This window comes from Ochotona curzoniae, unplaced genomic scaffold, assembly GCF_017591425.1.
Source record: "Ochotona curzoniae isolate NIBS_2020 unplaced genomic scaffold, NIBS_Ocur_1.0 contig_1, whole genome shotgun sequence".
NCBI lineage: Eukaryota > Metazoa > Chordata > Mammalia > Lagomorpha > Ochotonidae > Ochotona > Ochotona curzoniae.
Window position 1 is genome coordinate 46,658,824 of NW_024464918.1, and position 19,286 is coordinate 46,678,109.

Here is a 19,286-nt window from a genome sequence, read left to right on the forward strand (position 1 = left end):
CCCAGCCCTGGATCTTGTACTTTCCAAGTGGTATTGCAATCTATCCTGACAGGACTTTTCCCCCTGTCCCAGTACTTACCAGCTGATGCTAAGGCAAAGACCAAACAGAGCAGCCTGCATCTACTCGGGCCCGTGCACGTCCCAGTGGATATGGTCATTTAGCCTGCCTGATTCCCCCTAACCCAAATCACAATGCAGATCAACCGGTGTTGTAGTCCTCCTCAGCCTGGTCCACCCCAAGTTCTGGCTTTCATGTTCACCAGCAAAAACACAGAAACAGTGGCCCAGCGGGGGAGCCCCACAGCTTCCCTGCTGGACTCACCCCCTCCATCCAGATCTTATGTGTACTAGCAGGTGGTACAGTCTAGTCTGGCATGGCTCACCTCACCTTGACGTTCACCAGCAAGTGCTATAGCCTGGTTCTAACCTGGCCTGACTCCAGTTCCAGCTCATGCTGCTGGCAGGTGCTATCAGCTAGCCTAGTGAATTCAGCCCTCGTCCCAGCCCTCATGGAACTGGCTGTGTTGAGGCCTAACCCAGCCTGCCCCATACTCTTCTGGTTCTTTGTCAGTGAGAGCTGTGAACTTGCCCAGCCCAGCTTACCCCAGATCTGATCCACACATATGCAGATGGGTACTGTAGCCTGGTCTAGGCTGCTCCTAGCCTCAGTTCTTGCATTCATCAACAGAGACTGTTGTCTTGATAGAGGAGTTCCCCAAGCTCCTTTATCAGATCGCCTCCAAGTCATAGCTCACACCAGTGAGTACTTGGTCCAACCTGACTTCTCCCTCCTGTTCTGGCAGTCACTGACAGGCACAGTGGCCTTGAGTGATTGGCACACATGTATTCCAGCTCTTACTGGTGGGTGCTACATCCCAGCTCCACCTAGCTCACCCCCAGACCTGGTTTTCACATGGTTTAGCAAGTGCTGAAACCTAGGCCAGCCTGTCCTACACACATTCTGGCTCTTGGGAGCACCAGCGGTGCTGGAGCCTAGCCCTATCTGGCACACCCCAGACCCAGTCCACATCTATGCCAAGGGATGCTCAAGTCATGTCTTGCCCAGTTCACTGTCCCATTCTGTATTCACCAATGGAAACCATAGCCCCTCAGGGGCATCCCTTAGCTCCCCTGCCAGGCTCACTTCCAGCTATAGATCTTGCACATGCTAGTGATTGCTCTGATCCAGCCTAGTCTTGCTCAGCCTGCCCACATCGCTGGCTTCCATGAAAACTGGTAGCTATGATAGCCCAGCCTAGCATGGTCTTACCCCATCCTGGATCCTGTGCATGCCAGTGTGCTATGGTTTGGCCCGGCCCTGCCCAGTCTGCCCCCAAAGCCAGCCAACACACTTGCCAACAAGTGGAGCAGCCTTTCCTGACCTGACCAACACTCAGTCCTAATGCGCTTACCAGCGGGAGCTGCAGCCATCAATGCTCCCCCACAGGCCCACTCCCAGATCTAACACATGCTATCAGGTGCTAGGCCATTACCTGGCATAGTCCTTGCTGCATCTTGGCTTTTGTATATGCTAGTGGATGTTGCAGCTGGCCTGCCCCATACTCAATCCTTGGGTGTACCTACAGGTGGTACGGCCTAGATTATGCCAGCATGTGCCCAAACAATAAAATGCACCATTCAGGATAAATTACTAAACTAGCTTGCAGGTGGAGGAACAACCACCATACCATCCTGTAAGACAGCTTTCTACAGTGCAGTAAAATGGGCTTAGATGAAACAGCCACAAAGGGCTAAGCCACACAGAGTTGCTCAGCAGGAAATGGGTGGGGACACAGGCTAACCACAGATGCTCCTTCTATAACTTGGCCCTTCTTAAAAAAATAAAACTGGAGCAGAGGTAAAATACTTGGGAAAAGGAGAGTGGGTAATCTAAGTTTTCCAACAGCTCACATGTCACCGTCCACCTTGTGGTTGCTGACATGGTTTCTGGTAGGCTTATTTCCCAGGTATAATGACTCTAATTATTACAATTATTTATCAGGCCAAATTTATTTTGGCATTATTTTGAAGAGGTTTTAGTGATAGCAGGCTGTTTGTTTGCCTTAAGATTTATTTGTTTTTATTGGAAAGGTAGATCAGATTTATGAAGAGAAGGAGAGACAGATCCTCCATCTGTTGGTTCACCCCCCAAGTGGCTGTAGCAGCCAGAGCTGAGCCAATCCAAACCAGAAGCCAGGAATTTCTTCCAGGTCTTCCACATGAAGGGTGGTCCCATTCTCTACTGCTTTCCCAGGCCACACAGCAGGGAGTTGGATGGGAAGCGGAGTATATGGGACACGAACTGGCACCCATATGCGATCTTGGCACTTAGAAGGTGAGGATCTAGCCACTGAGGCATAGTGCCAGGCCCCAGATATTAGCTCTTTTAATGAGTTTACTAGCAATTTTTAAAAATCTGGTAAGTTTTCATCATGTATAATATTTTTCATTTAAGTATGTTTGGGTTTTAATGCTATTTTAGAGATGTTTGGGCCTAGACTGGTTTTTTAGGAAGATATGTTTAGTGGACTTATTTGTAATTTTGTTTTATTTATTCTTTTTTTAAAAAAAAAGATTTATTTTTATTGGAAAGGCGGATATACAGAGAGGAGAGACAGAGAGGAAGATCTCCCATCCGATGATTCACTCCCAAGTGAGCGCAATGGCCAATGCTATGCCAATCCGAAGCCAGGAGCCTCTTCCGGGTCTCCCGCATGGGTGCAGGGTCCCAAAGCTTTGGGCCCTCCTCCACTGCTTTCCCAGGCCACAGGCAGGGAGCTGGATGGGAAGCAGGGCCGCCGGGACTAGAACTGGCACCCATATGGGATCCCGGGCGTGCAAGGCGAGGACCTTAACCACTGCACCATCGCGCCGGGCCCTATTCTTTTTTTTTTTTTTTTTTTAAGATTTGTTTTTTATTGGAAAGGCAGATATGCAGAGAGAAGGAGATTCAGAGAGGAAGATCTTCCGTCCACTGATTCACTCCTCAAGCGGCCACAATGGCCAGAGCTGAGCCAGTCCGAAGCCAGGAGCCCAGAGCCTTTTCCAGGTCTCCCACACAGGTGCAGGGTCCCAAGGCTTTGGGCCATCTTCCACTGCATTCCCAAGCCACAAGTAGGGAGCTGGATGGGAAGCTGGGCCACTGGGATTAGAACCAGCACCCATATGGGATCCTGGTGCATGCAAGGTGAGGACTTTAGCCACTAGGCTATCGTGCTGGGCCTGTAATATTGCTTTTTTGTAATGTATTTTTTGACATTTATATAAAAATGTATTTTTGGTATAAAAGACTTTTTAAGACTTACTGTTTATATACTAATTCTTTTGCTACTTTATAAAGCCCCCCTTTTTTTTGTATATATAACGTCAGGTTTGAGGGGTTTGGTCACTTTGGGGAGACAGGGCATTTGGGTTGAGTGAACTACTTAGGTAGGATTGGTATTGGTGTTGTATTTTACACAGAGACCTGGACAAGCATCTAAGTTTATGGGAAACATGGCCACCTGTCCACTCAAATGACAAGCTTGGACATGAGTTGCAATGAAAAGTGAGACCTTGTTATAATAAAGCAAGACTATTATTACAAACAAATGTCTGGCCCCTGTATGGCGCCTAGGTTTCATCATCACTCTAATGGCCATATTCCTTTCGCCTTCGGGGGGATGTTTCCGAACGTAGGCAAGCTGCCAGTAATTTTCCACTCTTGTGTTGAAAATGGCACATATGTTCTTAGCAACAGTGTCAGTGTAAGGCCTGATGAAAGAAAAAAAAATACAGCCAGTCTTGTTCTGCAGCTCTTGGTGGCTCTGTGATTCTAGAAACGACCTGGACCTCCTATTTCTGGGTGGGGCAGCTTGACAGTGAGAAAAGGGCAAATGGGAGAACTTGTGAGGCTGGAAATATGCCTGCCTTCCTACTTGCTCCAAAAATGGGTTACAAGCTGCTTATACCTCAAGTAAGGACTGTCTGGAGATACCTGTTGCAATAGGTGCTCCCTGTTGATCAACTTCACAGTTTACTGGACTTCATTGCGACGGACAGGCTCAGCCAGGAGCAATCAGTCCGACGGGAATAGGACCCCGGGAACGGTGGGCAAGGATTCGGCGAGTGACAAACAGACACGACAACTCAAGGAAGTTGCATCTGAGTGCATTTTGCAAAAGCAAGGCATCAGCTTATATACAATAGATTATTGCAAAAGAACATTTTTCTTTGTTTATACATGTGGTTACATTTCTAGGGAGGTAAACAGGTGTGTTGAGCAAAGATTGTTCTCTAACAGCCCGGTGACAGCCTGCGGTTGCTATTTCTTGTGGACGCAGTTTGGCACCAGTTGCAGTTTTAATCATTAAGTAGTTAGCCCTCATTGTGTTTTGTGCCTTACACTGGTTTTAATATTAACTTGCCTATATTTCTTGTTTTTCTTCTTGTATGGCTTCTTAAGCTATAGTTTTCTACTATAATCTCTTTTCTAGAAATTCTCAAAATTAATCCTAAACAGATTCACTAAAACTTAACAACTTAATAGTTTTTATCTCAGACTGTTTGCTATTCTTATCCAATCTCCTGTCAGAAGGCTTCATAGATTTATAAAGAAACATCGAGCCTTTGCCGTACATAAATAGTATTATTCCAGTCATATAGATAAAAGCAAAGAGAGTACAGTTAGAAGCGCCAAGACCACTAGAGATGCAGCCGATTCCGGGAGGCATCCTTCCTTGAAGCTTACGCCTCGGTCCGGCGATTTCTCAAACCGGACTCTACCGGAGGTGGCGTGCAGCCGATTCCGGGAGGCATCCTTCCTTGAAGCTTACACCTCGGCCCGGCGATTTCTCAAGCCGGCTTCTACCGGAGGTGGCGTGACACTTCATAGACGGGCATGTATGGCATTGGTATGCAATTTACAATCCTGTATGTAATCAGCTTCAGTCCCCCACTAGGCAACAGCAGCCTGTGAGAGGCAGGTGAATAAATGCAAATGAGCACTGGCCAACATCAGTGACTTCAGATGACACACTAGGTGAGGGGACTCAGGCTGCAGCAGAGGGTCCAGATGGACAGGGATCTCTTGTTTTCAGACAAAATGTTTGATTTTGGGTTTACCTCCTTATGTGGCATTTAAAAGCCCAGTGATCTCATTTTGGGTAGGGTCCACTCGGTTGAGACCTGGTATAGTAGCTCAGCCCAAAACAATGACTTCCCATAACTTTAATGATGCCCCTTTTGGTCAGCTCCCACCCAGGGTTACCATTATTCTGGGTTTCCAATCTCCACTGAGGAACACGTTTTGGTGCCCTTGTCAGTTTCTCTGTGTTTCTGATAGAGATTATCTAATATTCAATAGAAAGCTGTAGGGAAACATCTAAAACTTTTGAGCGCATACAGTACACCAGAGGCAAGGCCCAAAGTTTGGGATTGCTCCTCAGCCAGGGTCTGTGAGTCAGATGCCCAACCAAGCAACTTTACGAGGGAGAGCGTATGCATCCCTGTGCAACAGGAAGTGTCGGCAAGCGCACAGCATTCTCCCTATGCAGCCTTAGGTTATGGCACAGAGAGCAAGTGGTCCACATTTGTGTCAGGGATGTGGCTGCACAGAGATGGGAATCTGGCCACATTTTGTAACTTGTGAGTGGCTGCAGGATTTACATGGTACGTGGAACCATGTAAAAGCTAGTCTTCATCCAATATCTTGGGAAAGGCTGCCCATAGCTTGGGGTCAATTTTTAATCCTGGTGTGCAGTTTGAATTTTCTGGGTGCAGCACTGGATGGTGTGGAAGTCTCCATATGGTCCACTCACCAGGCAGACTTGTCCCTTGAAATTTATTTTTGTTTTTGGCCCTTGAAACTTACATCAAGAGATCCAGCTTCAGTGCAGTGCCTCAGGAATGATCAGTTCCTGTCCTTTTTTGGAGTCATGGTCAGATATTGGATGAAAACCACAATTCAGGAGTCAGTCCAGTCTACAGGCACAAAATACCAACCTGCAAGTAGTGAACTGAGACACTTTGCAATAACAGCTGTGCCATATTGTCCCTCCACAATTTTTCTCTTTACAGTTACCTCCATTTCTTCTAAAGATAATAGAATAAGACTAATTTGTTAGCAAAATGAGCTTTTTAACTTCATCCAATCTGGCCTGTTTATTTACAGCAATCAGCCACACAGTTTGCTTTGCTGAAACTTTTTTTTCTTTCAGACACACACAGGTTTATTAGACAGCCTAATACAGGCGCTGAGGCTTGCCCATGGTGCTCTTTAAGTACAAGGTCCGCACATTCTGCCAGTTCTTCTTGAGCAATGACACCAGGAAGTTGACAGCTAGGTGGATGTTGCACACAAGCTCATCGTCGGTCATCTTCACATGGCCAACAGCCACAGCCAGACACAGCACCTTCTTCATCTGGAACTTGATGGTGGACTTGACCTCGTTGGCTTTGGCCACCATGTTCTCATTGTGTGTCAGCAAGGAGGGGAACTTGCCCGCCTTGTTGAGGCCCGGGCCCAGGATCCAAGGGATCTGTTTGATCAGGGACTCCTAGGCCAGGAAGGCGTCGTACTTCTTGGCTAGCTTCTTGACGAGTTTCTTGTTTTTGTTGAGTTTCTTGAGCGCTTCGATGTCCATGTGGGGGATGTCCACAGCCTTGGGCTCATCGCAGTGCTGCTGGTTGCCCAGGACGCACACCAAGAACTTGGGGCGAGGGGTGGACTTGAGCCTGACGGTGCCCAAGAAATGCTTGTCCTTCTGGGGATTGTAGTTCCTGAGGCTGATCTGCAGCTCCACTGTCTCCAGAAACTTGCGGTGCTTGCGCTGGTTCCTGTGCAGGACCTCCTGCACCGCCTCATACAGGGTGTCCCGAAAACTTTGCTGCTCATGGCTGCTCACACAGCGGTAACCAGAAGAGAAGTGAAACTCTTGATAAGAGCTCTCAGGGGGACTTAGAGAACTCTGTGCTACAAAGCCAAAATCCTGCAGGCTTCAAATTGCCACTCATGGTGCCTGGAGAATCATCATTCTATGTCCATCATCTAGTGTGACAACCAGTCAAAACCTTCAGAGAATCTGCAAACAGTATTCCAGCTGTATCCTATTAAAGAGAGTAGATTCATACACAACTTATGCAAGTAACTACTTCCATGAAAATTAGGATGCCTGGGCCTGGCATGGTAGCCTAGTGGCTAAAGTCCTTGCCTTCCATCCACACAGGTTCTTGTCCCAGTGGTTCCACTTCCCATCTAGCTCTCTGCTTGTGGCCTGGGAAAGCACTGGAGGACAGCCCAAAGCCTTGGGACCCTGCACCTGTGTGGGAGACCTGGAAGAGGCTCTTGGGGAGTGAATCAGCAGATGGAGGATCTTCCTGTCTCTCATCCTCTGTATACTTAACTTTCCAATAAAAATAAAATTATATATAAAGAGTAGCCCATTTCCCACTGGTCTCCCTGTTTCATTTAAAACCAAAGCAAATCAGATGCCCCTGATTAACAGTGACCTTAGGCAAGAAGGAAAAAGGTCTGTTTTTCCAAACTACTGTAAGCAAGACAGCTTTTTCTTTTTTTTTTTTTTAAAGATTTATTTTATTATTTTTATTGGAAAGGCGGATTTACAGAGAGGAGAGACAGAGAGAAAGATCTTCCATCCTATGATTCATTCCCCAAGTGCGTGCAACAGCCGATGCTATGCCGTTCCGAAGCCAGGATCCAGGAACTTCTTCCGGGTATCCCACACGGCTGCAGGGTCCCAAAGCTTTGGGCCGTCCTCCACTGCCTTCCCAGGCCACAAACAGGGAGCTGGATGGGAAGTAGAGCTGCTGGGACTAGAACCGGCGCCCATATGGGATCCCGGGGCATGCAACGCGAGGACTTTAGCTGCTAGGCCATGCCGCCAGGCCCAAGCAAGACAGCTTTAAAAATTTTCCTTGGGGGCCTGGCACTGTGGCCTAATAGCTAAAGTCCTTGCCTTGAATGCACCAGGATCCCATCTGGCCACCATTTCTAATCCCTGCGGCCTTGCTTCCCATCCAGCTCCCTGTCTGTGGCCTGGGAAAGCAGTGGAAGAGGGCCCAAGGCCTTAGGACTCTGCAGCCTCCTGTGGAAGACCTGGAGGAGGCTCTGGGCTCCTGCCTCCAGATTGGCTCAGCTCCAGCTGTTGTGGCCACTTGTGGACAGAAGATCTTCCTCTCTGTTTCTCTTTAACTTTATATCTGCCCTTCCAATAAAAATAAAATTTTAAAAGGAAAAGAAAAAATTTTAAATGTTTCCTTAAATATGATAGAATTGATGCCATTAAAAAACATTTTTAAAAATAGTTTTACTGCAAAGTCAGTATACAGAGAGGAGACAGAGGGGAATCGATGATTCCCCTTGGTCACTCCCCAAGTGACTACAATGGCCAGTGTTGCACCGATCTGAAGCCAGGAGCCAGGAGCTTCTTCCAGGTCTCCCACTCAGGTGCAGGGTCCCAAGGCTTTGGGCTGTCCTCCAGTGCTTTCCCAGGCCACAAGCAGGGAGCTGGATGGGAACTGGAGCTGCCAGGATTAGGAGCATTGCCCATATGGGATCCTGGGAGTTCAAGGCAAGGACTTAAGCGCTGGACCACCAAGCCAGGTCCCATTAAAAATTTTTAAATGTGAAAACCACAATCCATCAGTCCCATTTTTCCACTAGGATTCTGTAAATTCTTCCCCTGTCCAAGAGTATAATCTCATAGTTATCAGAGTCTAGTTATCTCAAGTCTTTTCATCCCTCCCATTAAGGGATAATGCTTTAGTATAATTACTGTTTGCAAAAAAGAGCCAGAAAAGTACAATAAAACAATTAACTGAACAATGACTTAAAATGCTCATGATTAAAGATATGACAAAAGTTCACTATAATAATAAAACTGTTATGGTGATTTCCATGGCATATAATTTAGCGTAACTGCAACGTTATAGCAGATGTCCTTAGGAATTTTATTTTAGTTGCTGGGAACATATTACTAACATTTCCATACAAACACAGCTTAAGATTTACCATTTATTTCACAGGCAATTTAACACATCAAGTAAATCACAATGTCTTAGACTCTCCCTTTTGGGGTCGTGTGGCATGTAGAATTTGATTTATGGAAGTTGGTCAAAAGTACTTGATTGAAACAAGATCAGAATCACTGTGGAAAAGACACTCATTCACTGAAGCAGAGGGATAATTAAAGCACTGGACTCTGCTCTCAATGTTGAGAGATTCACTCTACTCAAGTAATCCAAGATACAGTACAGGGTAGCACAAAGCACGAGGAATCATCTTGACAAAATGCTTGTTCCCTAGACCCAGCAGCTGAAAAAAAAATAAGACTTCTTCACCTCCTCAGATCCATAGAAAATTGGTATTTTAATATAAAAGGCCCCCCAAATACAAAAAGATAAAATAAAGACTAAAATTTACTTCTGCATCAGTGTACTATTACTAATGAAGTTGACTTTAATCTAAAAAAAAGCTTTTAAATATCAACCCATCAAGTCAGCCCATGATCAGACGGTACGTCCAAAAAATTGTGTAATCAACCCCTTTCCAAACAAAATGTGTTCCTCACAACTTTGCTGATCAAACACCTTACTTGCCTTGCATAAACACAATGCTTAATAACATGTATCAATAATTTCTAATTCAGTAACCTGAATTTCTTATAAAGACTAGCAAGCTTTGTTGACTGTTTTGCATCAACACTCACTGTTTCATAACATCTACAATATTTTTTCATGTTTGTTTACATGTGCCATGTAAAAAGAGGCTAGTATTTGTGAAATGATTTTTTGCATCTGACTTGTTTAGAATTACTTTTCTTTCAGTAACAAGCTTCTTCCTGAAGCTTATACTTCCAAAAATCAATTTTTAGGTTCTAGAGAACCCAGGACAGGAAACTGACATGTCAAAGGACACAGAGCAAACCTGTGAATTTCCTAAACAGGACTCTGGCCAGCATCCCAGGGGCTATAGGTAATCAGTGCCAAAACACTTCTGAAGCCCACCTTGGTGAACAAGACTTCCACCTACAAGAAACTGGCGTGACTGTATTTTCTTAACTTTGTCTTGAGACTGGATATGATCGCTAGCCCTCACCCTACAGCTGCATGTACAAAGAGATTTAGGAATGGTCTCAAGGGAGACCAGCCACTTGTGGCAGCCCTGATGGAAGAACTGGGTGTGTCAGCCAGGTGGGGCATACCAAAGAAAGCACGAAGTTTCCCTATGGGATGGCACTACACAGGTAAGCTTGAGAAGGGACTAGCCAGGGAGATTTTGGAGACCCACACAGTAATTCAGGCGGCTTTACAAGGAAACCCTGGTTTTCCAAAGCCAAGTGCTGTCCAGTCTTGCTCAGGTTTAGATGTGACAAGGAAGGGGTCATGGGAACCCCATCAACAGGGGAAAACCAGCTGGAGCTGCAGCTGGCATAGGAAGTATGACCTGAGGTGTATGCAAGTGGACATGTCGATGAGCTGCCGTATCACTGCAGCTGACCACTTGCCAGTGTGCAGGGAAATGGCCAGCACAGCGGCAGATGCAGTCTGACCTGTTTTCCACAGCATGGAGGCAGCAGTGCTGCTCTGTGGGAGTGCCAGACATCATCACTCCTACATCTTTTTGAAATTGCTCCAGCCACCATGAGGGCCTCACTGCAGCCAAGAACAGCCCCATGCTCCTGAACTCTCCTGCTGAGCTGGTGTTCAGTACAAGCAGACTCCAGTGATGCCTGACCCTACAGTAGCTGCTCTAAGATGCTCTTTTACAAGCCTTTCTAGCTGGGCCCCGGCCAAGGGCAGACTGGCAACAAGATGGTCCTCGGCCTCCAAGTTCAGCTGTGAATAGCCAGGGCAGCAGGTAGCTGTGCTAGTACAAAACATGATCTCATCTCCACTGAGGATAGAAACCCTGGTCTCCATAACAGTGCCCAGCAGGCTCTGTGACTCCAGGAACACACTTGTGTCCACATGCACTTGGCAGGCTGCCCCTGGCTAAGTGGCAGTCTCCAGCAAGGGCCACAGCTCAAAGAAAGGGACCACTCATTGGCAAAGGAGGTGGATAGGAAACAACTCGCACACATTTGCCATCTTTCAAGAACGACCTGAGAACCAGGACAGCTCAGCACAATCCAAAAGAGCATCCTGTACAGCTTTTGGAGGGGCCTGCAGGGGAACTGTTAGGGTCAAATGACACGTGGTGTTTCAGTGATGGCAAAGGCACTGACACTCCAGGGGCACTGCTGGCCATCCCCAGTGACCACAAAGGCACTCAATGTCCAGGGTCACTGCTGGCCATCCTCAGTGACCACAAAGGCACTAATTGTCTGGGGCACTGCTGGCCGTCCTCAGTGACCACAAAGGCACTAATTGTCTGGGGCACTGCTGGCCGTCCTCAGTGACCACAAAGGCACTAATTGTCTGGGGCACTGCTGGCCGTCCTCAGTGACCACAAAGGCACTAATTGTCTGGGGCACTGCTGGCCATCCCCAGTGACCACAAAGGCAATGAGAGTCCAGGGGCACTGCTGGCCATCCCCAGTGACCACAAAGGCACTAATTGTCTGGGGCACTGCTGGCCGTCCCCAGTGACCACAAAGGGCACTGACTGTCCAAATAAGATTGAAAAAGGCACTTGCTGTCAACAGGGACTGAAGTCAGTGAACTAAAGTATTCAGGACAACAGCCCTATTCACACACAGAGGTCTTGAACCAAACTGCACTCAAAACCATTAGATTTCTTTCCTTGCAGGATAAGGGCACAAGACCCTAATACAGTTTATATTTGGTGGTGGGTTTAAAGTCCTCAAGAGCCTCCTCATTTTGTGGCCATATGCAGGAACCAGGGGAGCCAGGAGCTTTTAGGATTGAGTCAATTCAGTCTAGTTCATCCAATTCCAAAAGTATTTCCTCCTTTTAGGATAAATTCCTACATGACATTTTCCTAAAAAGACTCAGCTGAGGTGACCAGACACTGAACATGAAACACAAAGCGGCAGGTACTGGGTGAGGTATGGATGATACTATCTGTTCTCTCTCACTCCTCTCCAAGCGGGGAGCAGATAAGCCACTGGGGGTGTGGCTCCCCTATGGCAGTGGGGCCTAGCTCTCAGTCTTTCCAAGGCAGCTGATGACAGGTGACAGACAGCGCATTCATTCCCCCAAAGTGAGGGGTACGAGGGAGGGACCGCTTAGCTCTTTTCAGCTTGTAGCAATCTTTCTTCCAGTGGCCAGGTTGTTTACAATAATGGCAGACACCAGGAGGGATCCTCTGGGGAGCTCCCAGCTGTTGCAGCACCTGACTGAGGGTCTCAACAATTTTCTTTTCGTTGGCACACTCCTGGGTGCGGGATAACTTATCAACCTCACGTACTAGCTGCTGAGTGGGCATGTCTTCCCAATCCACATAGGCTCTATCAACAAGCTCGGAAAGCCTTGGCGTTAGGTGTTTCACAAACAAATAGTTAAAGGTGCTATTGACTGAACTGTCAGAAATGCAATATGTACCAAATCCAAAATTTTCCTCAAAGACATGTTTAAATCGATTGTAAAAATCATAAACAGACTCATTGGTTTTTTGGGTACAAGCATCAATCTTAGTCCAATCTGCACGTCTAGGGAAAGCCTTTGGGACAGCTCTGTGGAGGCTTGTGGCTAGATGCTGGGCCTGCTCCCAGGACTGCTCTGTCTGCCACTTGCTTTTCGGCTCCAGGTGTGCCCAGTGAGCTGTCTCCAGCCAGTGCTGGGCTTGGTTTTCATCAACAAGCATGTGAATCAGCTGGAGAAGATGAGTGAGTCCCGGCTTGTAGACCTGGGTTACTAGTTTGAATTCATCAGCAAATCGCTCAGGGTCTTCAGTGACTTTTGGGAAAACCTTGAGGATGGCTAGGAGTTCCTGGTTAGTCCAGGGGGAACAGGCGGCTTTGTCCTTCACTGGCTTGTCAGCGGACTCTGAGGCAGTGGTGTGAGGGGAGGGACGTGGACGTTCCAGAGAGGAGAGAATCTTGGCTTCCAAATCTTTTATGTTCTTTTTTAACTTTCGGTTGTCTTCAGCCATCTGGAAGACAAGGTCACGCAGGGAAGCTACCTCTGAATCATGGGCACGCTTTGAAGCTTCGAAATGCCATTTGGAATATGCATCCCATTCCAATGTGCTGACCCTACTGCCAAACCGTACTAATCTTTCTTTAAGAAAAGCAAGCTTGGGAAGTTCAAAGGATCCCAAGTGCGGCCACTGGAGCTCTGAGTTATCTGAGGTGTAACATGTCCACTGACACAGAAACTCACACGACGGGGAGCCATAGTGGATGAGCATGTAGTTGGCTGGGGTCTCTGGCGGAAAGGTACGTGGCTGTGCCTTGGAATTGCAGGTCCCCATTCTGTTTCCCATGCAGGATCAGGAATTGTAGGTAGAGTGTCTGCCTTCCAAGTGTGTGTGTCACAGAACTCGTCTGCCGGGTGGATGGCCTGAACCTGCAGGCCCTTTGTGGAAGTCTTGCCTGTCAGGAATCCACTGTTTCACTGTGGAGACTAGACTGTCTCCTAAAACAATGACAAGCGCTGTGCCCAACCCGTGTCCACTTTGGGATGTTACTTTGCTCTTGACAGATGTCTGGATGAAACCCCAAGAGCACTCTCATGAAAGGAGATGACGTCTTCGGCACAGGAAATCCCAGCTGGAGGCAGATCTGAGGGAAGACTTCCCATCACTGGCAAAGCTGGATGGGCACGTCCTGCAGACTTGGGAGTGGCAGAGTTACATAGGCTGCCAGGCCAGGAAAGGCCTGCCCTCTTCCTGTCAGCTGGAGATGGGTGCTGGGTGGGAAGCTCTGTAAACAAGAAAGAGAAAGGACTTCAATCTGGGTGCCTCCCAAGGGATGGAGACTCCCGGGCACCAGGCAAAACCACAAGTGTCTTGACTGCTGTGTGGCATGGCCAGCTGCAGGCTTTCTTTCCACCAGGCAATGACCCAAAGTTAAAGTCACCCCAACCCTAAAACAAGTGCCTTGAGTTCTCCCATAAAAGGCGTACCATGCCCCTGCTGCAGGCGACACCTCACAGGAGCCCTATCGCGATCTCCATGCGTGTACTTCCGAGTTCTCTAGCACCTGGCACTTGGTGCCACCCTCTCTGAGGAAATCTCCATGCTGCCATTTTCTGGGGTTTGGTGAGGGGTAACATGGGCACGACTAAGAAGATTCCAAAGAAATGAGCTGGGGCAAAGGCCTACAATGGGGGAGACTCCAAGGTGGAAAGCTGGGTCCACACAGGTTCCCACTAGCAGTGATTCCTCATCTATGGACTAGTATGACAACTTTTTTCTTTAAAAGGCAGAGACAGGGTCTAGTGTAATGGCCTAGTGCTTAAGTCTTCACCTTGCAAGTGCCGGCATGGCATCACCAATGGCACGGGTTCATGTCCTGGCTGCTTGGCTTCCCTTTCAGCTCTCTGTGGCATGGGAAAGTAGCAGAAGATGGCCCAAGGCCTTGTGACCCTGCACCTGCATGGGAGACCTAGAGGATGCTCCTGCTTCCTGGCCTTGGATCAGCTCCACTCCAGCTGTTGCAGCCACTTGGGAAATGAATCAGCAGAAGGAGGATCCTTCTGTCTCCTTCTCTCTGTAAACCTGATCTGCCTTTAAAAAAAAAAAAAAGACAGAGGGAGATGCTTCTACCTGCTACTTTCCTCCCTAAATCAAGGAAGGTTGTGTTCACTTGCACGAGACTTGGCAGGAGTGAAGGGGAAGGACACATCTGAGGCCTGTGTCCAGCACTGCGTCATAGCACAGGAAGCCACCACCTGCAGCAGAGCATCCTATATGGGTGTTGGCTTGAGTCTCAGCTCTCCACTTCTAATCCAGCTCCCTGCTAATGCTCCTGGGAAAGCTCAGGCTTGGGCCTCTACACCCATAAGTGAGACAAGAATGGAATCCCTGGCTCCTGGCTCTGGCCTGGCTCAGACCTGGGTGCTGGGTGCTGTGGCCATTTGGGAAATATAACAGCAGATGAAATATGTCTTTTCCTATGTTACTCTACCTTAAAAAAAAGAAAATTCTGGGCCCGGCGGCGTGACCTAGCGGCTAAAGTTCTCACCTTGAACATGCACTGGGATCCCATATGGGTGCCGGTTCTTATCCCAGCAGCTCTACTTCCCATCCAGCTCCCTGCTTGTGGCCTGGGAAAGGAGTCGAGGATGGCCCAAAGCCTTGGAACCCTGCACCCGTGTGGGAAACCAAGAAGTTCCTGGATCCTGGCTTCGGATCAGCCGTTGCGCTCACTTGGGGAGTGAATCACTGGATGGAAGATCTTCCTCTCTGTCTCTCCTCCTCTCTGTATATCTGACTTTCCAACAAATAAATAAATTAAAAAAAAAATTCTAAGTTTGAGCTGATACTCCATTTCTTTCTTTTATTTTTTTCTAAAAGATTTATTTTTACTGGAAAGTTAGATATACATAGAGGAGGAGAGATGCAGAGGAAGATATTCTACCCACTGATTCACTCTACAAGCGGCCACAATGACTGGAGTTGAGCTAATCTGAAGCCAAGAGCCAGAAGCTTCTTCTGGATCTCCCGTGTGGGTACAGGGTCACCAGATTTTGGGCTGTCCCCCACTGCCTTCCCAGGCCAGAAGCAGGAAGTTGGGTGGAAAGTAGGGCCTCCAGGACATGAGCTGGCACCCAAATGGGATCCCAATGCATGGAAGGCAAGGACTTTAGCTACTAGTCTACCATACTTGCCTGATAATCCATCTCTTAATACATGTCTCTGCCCTTAAGATGGAGGCGGTGACTATAAGCCTATTACAGTTGGTGTGCATACAGCTTCCCAATCCCAGATATTCTAGAAATACTCTCCTGAGAACTGCATTCGAAACAAATGCTGAGAGGGCCCAACGTGATGGTTCAATTGGCTCATCCTCTGCCTGCAAGGGCCAGCATCCAATATGGGCACCGGTTCATGTCCCAATCACTCTACTTCCCATTCAACCCCTTCCTCATAGCCTGGGAAAACCGTAGGGGATGGCCCCAAATCTTGGGAACCTATACCCTTATGAAAAACCTAGAAGAAGCTCCTGGCTTCAGATTAGCTCAGCTACCGCTGTTACAGCCATTTGGGTAGTGAACCAACAGATGCAAGATTTTTTTTCTGTCTTTCCTATTCTTTGTAAATCTACCTTTCCAATAAAAATAAATCTTTAATTAAAATAAAATAAAATAAAATAAAATAAAACCACTACGGAAATGTGTGTCCAAGTGAGGATGGTAAAAGTCAGGTGCCAAGGGAAGGCCAGAGGGGAAGTGATGCCAAGACAGTGGTGTGTGCCCAACACTGTCAACTTCCAAGAAGATAATCTGGTCTTGGTGTTCTGTCCCAAGCTACTTGGGACACTCCCTTTAGCTTATGCCAGTGTCCCACATAGCGGCCAGCTCACCAAGAGCCACCCTACCCTGTCCCCAGCCCAGGCATGCTCAGTTCTGAAGCAGCAGATAACAGTGGATTTATCAGAAGGGAGATTATGGAGGCTGCATACTGCCTGGAAACAGCTCAACCAACTGGCTTGAAACTGAAAGGAAAGAGGGCATTTGGCACAAAATTAAGACACGTCTGGGGACACCTTTATCCCAGAACAGAGTGTCCTGTGTTTGAGACCCATCACAACTGACAGTCAGGAGCCAGTTGAGGAACACTGAAAAGACACTTAAAAAAAAAATTGTTTATTGGGCCCAGCACTGTAGCCTATTAGTGAACATCCTGGCCTTGCAAGTGCTAAGATCCCATATGGGAGCCAGTTCAATTCCTGGTGGCCCCACTTCCCATCGAGCTCCTTGCAAGTGGGCTGTGAAAGCAGTGGAGGATGGCCCAAAGCCTTGGAACCCTGCACCTGTGTGTAAGACCCAGAAGAAGCTCCTGGCTTCTGGCCATTGTAGCCACTTGGGAAGTGGACCATTGGACAGAAGATCTTCCTCTCTGAATCTCCTTCTCTCTGCATATCTGCCTTTCCAATAAAAATAAATACATGTTAAAAAGAAGAAAAGATGGGCCTGGCGCGGTGTCGTAGTGGTTAAGGTCCTCACCTTGCACGCCCCGGATCCCATATGGGTGCCGGTTCTAATCCTGGCAGCCCCGCTTCCCATCCAGCTCCCTGCTTGTGGCCTGGGAAAGCACTGGAGGAGAGCCCAAAGCTTTGGGACCCTGCACCTGCGCGGGAGACCCAGAAGAAGTTCCTGGCTTCGGATCGGCATAGCATTGGCTGTTGCGCTCACTTGGGAAGTGAATCATCGGACGGAAGATCTTCCTCTCTGTCTCTCCTCTCTGTATATCCGCCTTTTCAATAAAAATAAAATAAATCTTTAAAACAAAAAAACAAAAAAAAAAAAAAAAAAAGAAGAAGAAGAAGAAAAGAAATAGCCAGGACTGGACAACACATTCCCACGTGGACTACTGTCATCCCAAGCTGCTGCTGCCCAACAAATAAAAACTACCAGCTGGACTGAAAACAGGCACCAGTATCATTACATACTTCACAATTCCCCTCTGCTCAAGACACAAAATGTGAGAGGCAGGGAGTGAATGACAGGGTCTCTGAGCTCCCCCTCCTCTGTTGGTGCCTCAAAAGTCGTATCTCTCTTTGGTGTTGGGCTGCTGACTACTGCTTTCAAAGGATCAAGAATTAGTAAGCTTTTGTGTTTGAGGTAAGTGCGTGTCAAACTACAAAACATGTTAGAATGCATCCAGCAAGGTAACATAGCTAGGGTAATAGATGCCTGTGAGAACCTGTTCAACAGAAGCTCCAGGAAGAGCAGGCCCCTGGCCAGAGTGCACACTGCCTTTGGCGACTCCTTGGGTGTGCTCCTGATTAGTTCCCCACATCAATGATGCTTTGATCAAGGTGCCTTGTTAGCTTTCCTAGAATCCTCGGCTTACATACTTGACATGGGTTGTAAATTAAACTCAGTGATGGTGCCTTAAGTGAACTGTTCCTTTGCTGAGTGTATAAAAACTGGAATCCTGGAAATAAACGTGTCAGTAGCCATCAGAGCACTGCTGGCCTCATTCCTTCGTGGCTTTCCTCACAGGTTCCAAAGGTAATTTGCAAGATGGACACAGGTCCACAGGAGCCCTGCAAAGCTGGCATGTGGTCTCCTTATCTAGTGTTAGATATGAGAAGTTTCAATCAGTGTTCCTGGGTCAAGGTCTGGATGAATGACCCAAGACACAAATCCCTGAGAGTTGTGAAGCAGTGTAGCTAGACAAAAGAAAAACAGCACTGTATGGTGTTAGGCTCTTTTATGTGAGTGTGTAAACCTGATTACAACATTAACCACAAAGTATTCAATCACTTATTTCATGAAAGTGGTAGAAACTCAATAAACATGAGAAACGAGCAATCCTTAGGTTTCCAGCTCCTTTATGCCCCGTGTCCCTGGTCCCTCATCTAGCTGAACACCTTTCTCTCCAGGCTGGAAAGGAACGTCTAAGGCAGAGCTTGCCAGCAACAAATGCTTTGTCACTATCACCCTAACCGTGTATGTTCGCGTGGACTCAGCAGGGCCAGACCCCTAACTGCAAAGTTGCTTAGCGTGGACGAGTGGGATGGGTCCTTGTCTTCTTGCGGGAGAGTCCGTCAGGACAGAGCTTAGTTACCTGGGACTTTCCGAGGAGGAGGCGTTCTGCTCCCTTTCTGTGACTAGGGAGATGGTTCCCAAGGATTATCAGACTGGAGTGCCTTCCTGTGGAAAGTTTTCTTGCCTAACTTACCGGCGGGGAGCCTACGCAAAGATGCCTGCGTGCACGCAGGGAGCCACTAGGGCACGGCACACCTTTGCGGGGCTGAGGTGGTTTCCGAGGCCGCCAGCCCCCTTTGTTCAACTAGGCCGCCTCCCAGGCGCGACCGAAGCTCAACCGAGCGCTCGGCCTAGCAGAAACCCGCCTCTTCCCTTTCCATTCTTTCACGCCTGTTAGCAGGTGGTCTCGGGGCCGGGACTAGCTCCCAATCGGCACCTCTTGGAGCCTGCACCCCGCGAGAAGCCGGAAATGGCAGCGCCGGACCTTGTCACACGTGAGCGCTACCGCCCGTCCCCCGGCCGCACCTCCGGCCCGTCCCGCCCGTCCCGTCCGTCCCCCGGCCGCACCTCCAGCCCGTCCCGTCCGGCCGGCCGTCCTCCTTCCGCACCTCGGAACCGCCTCGCACCCGGCTGCCCGCGCGCTGCCGCTCCGGGGCTCACGTCACCACTGCGCCGGTCCCGCCCCATAGGACGTCAGCGCGGCGCGACGCAGGCCTCCCTAAG

At 48.2% G+C, this 19,286-nt stretch overlaps 1 pseudogene; it reads right to left on the minus strand.

Moving 5' to 3' along the window:
* Positions 1-6,191: 6,191 nt before the first annotated feature.
* Positions 6,192-7,161, minus strand: LOC121154314 (annotated as a pseudogene).
* Positions 7,162-19,286: the final 12,125 nt, after the last annotated feature.